The sequence below is a fragment of the Ailuropoda melanoleuca genome, chromosome 9 (genome assembly GCF_002007445.2).
Source record: "Ailuropoda melanoleuca isolate Jingjing chromosome 9, ASM200744v2, whole genome shotgun sequence".
In the NCBI taxonomy this organism is placed as follows: domain Eukaryota; kingdom Metazoa; phylum Chordata; class Mammalia; order Carnivora; family Ursidae; genus Ailuropoda; species Ailuropoda melanoleuca.
This window is the reverse complement of record NC_048226.1, coordinates 11,804,401-11,806,422: the sequence shown is the minus strand read 5'-3', so window position 1 is coordinate 11,806,422 and position 2,022 is coordinate 11,804,401. Positions and strand designations below refer to the sequence as shown.

Sequence of the window (2,022 nt, the reverse complement as noted above, 5' to 3'; positions counted from 1 at the left end):
AAAAAAAAAAACTGAAATTCTAAACCCGGTCTGCAAATTCTCATGGCATCTTGGCTTTTGTCCCCCACCTCAACTTATACCATTAGCTCACCCCATAGCCAGGTGTCCCCTTCACGCAGATGGCCCATTAGACTGGACATTTTCTAAGGGTAAGCATCCCTTTCTGCTTGCCTGACACTTTTGGTGTCCCCAGTACCGAGCTGTTGCCTGGCACATAGGTGTTCAACAGATATTAAATGAACGAATGGATGAATGAATGAATGAATGAATGAACGAGAGAAGAATAAACAATGCCCAGTCCCAGAAGCCCCAAGAGTGGCCAGAGTAAGACCTGGGGTCCAAAGCCAACTCACATCAGATGACCCTTTAGCTCCCAGGTACGAACCATCAGGGTTTGATTAAATGTACAATCAAATAAGAGAGGAAGCCCCAACTTTCCCAGTTGAGACAGAAGCCCAGAAGAGAGCTGGCTAAGCCTGAGTGATTTGAGGGGTTAAGGGGTACAAGTTCATATTTCTTAAAGATAAATACATTTGTGACCAAGGGGAAGCCACTTTGCACTGTCTCTTTGAGCCATGAACGTGGCCTGCCCTCCCCTTCAAGGCCTTCGTGGGGTAGAGAAACAGAAGTGTTTACAGGATTGGAGTGGGGACGGCTTTGGGGCAGCTGCAGCCTAGGGTTAGAGCTGCCTTGGGGACCAGGCCAAGTGAGGTGGCAGGGAATGCATTGGCCCCCAATTTCCCTCAGCTAGGTCTGCCAATGTACCCACAACAGGCTTCTTCTCAGCTAGGGCAGGGAGAGTCCAGCGAGGTTGTGAAACCATGCCAGAGGGGTCGGGCAGGCAGCCAGGACTGCCTTGAAAAGTTGGTAAGAATTTGGTTAGAAAATCAAATCACCATGCATCGCCTTGTGGTTATTGCATTACTGAAGCCTGAGCCAACTCAGAAGGTGAAAGCCTGGACCTTGTGCTCCGAGTCTTGTCATCCCCCTGGCTGTAGAGCCCGGGGACCAACCCCTGAGAATTTTAAGGATAGAACATTCTGATGGCAGTTGAAGGCAACAGTTGAAGCCAAGTCCCAGGGCAGGACAGCATTCACAGTCCAGGGAAGGACACAGACACCCCAAAGAGGAGCTCAGAGAGGGGAAGGCCCCTTGAGGCCCTGCAGCCAGGGCTGGAAAAGGTTGCTGGAGACAGAACAGAACAGAGATGCAGGCTTAGGAACCTACCAGGGTATTAAAGAAGATCTGAGGGTGCAGGGCTCCTGAGCTGGGGGAGGACCTAAAGGGCCCAATGGGCCAGAAGGCAAACTGACCACTCTAGGGCTCTGCTGGGGGCCTGCTCTGGAAAAGAAAAAGGCTCAGCCTCTCCCCCAGCCATTGACCTAACAGGCTCTTGGCTCAAAGGGCAGGAACTACGGCTGCTTCTGTCTCTGGAGCTTTGCAAAGAGTGTTCATTGGGAATCAGGACAACATCAATTCCAGATGCTTCCTCTCTTACAGGCACAAAGCCAAGTTTCAAATACTAAACCCACTCATTCCTTCATTCATTCATTCAACAAATACTTATTGTGTACCTATTGTGTGCTAGACATTAAGAATATAATAGTGAGCAGAAGGACAGCCCCTGCATGATGATTACAAGTAACTCCATCATACTTCTCTGTGATGGGTGCTTTGAAAAGAGCACCTCACGGCACTGGGAGAGCTTAAGGCCCGAATCTCATCTTGGTGCAGGGCTTCTCCGGGAATGATGGAGCTGGAATCTGAAAGATGAATAAGAATTACCTAGTTGAAATGGGCGGGAGGAGAGGGAGAGCAGCGGTTGTCTAGGTAGAAGGAACTGCAGGAGCAATATCTAAGAGCGGAAAAGAAAACATGGCAGATTTAAGACACCCCCAGCGAGCTCCGAGAGGCCTGCGAGAAATGAGGCTAGAGAGGCAGGCAGGGGACAAACCATGAACACTCTTCAAGGTTGGGTGGAATGTCTATTTTTGGAGTTCATGTTGATTTGTTCTGGTCTTG

The 2,022-nt window shown here is 49.7% G+C and overlaps 1 long non-coding RNA gene across 1 annotated transcript in view; it reads right to left on the bottom strand.

Moving 5' to 3' along the window:
* Positions 1–980, bottom strand: part of LOC109490367 — a 7,337-nt gene extending 6,357 nt beyond the window's left edge. Inside the window, exon 1 of the long non-coding RNA XR_002143699.2 lies at positions 897–980. This is a non-coding gene — a long non-coding RNA (uncharacterized LOC109490367). The remainder of the gene's footprint in view (positions 1–896) is intronic.
* Positions 981–2,022: the final 1,042 nt, after the last annotated feature.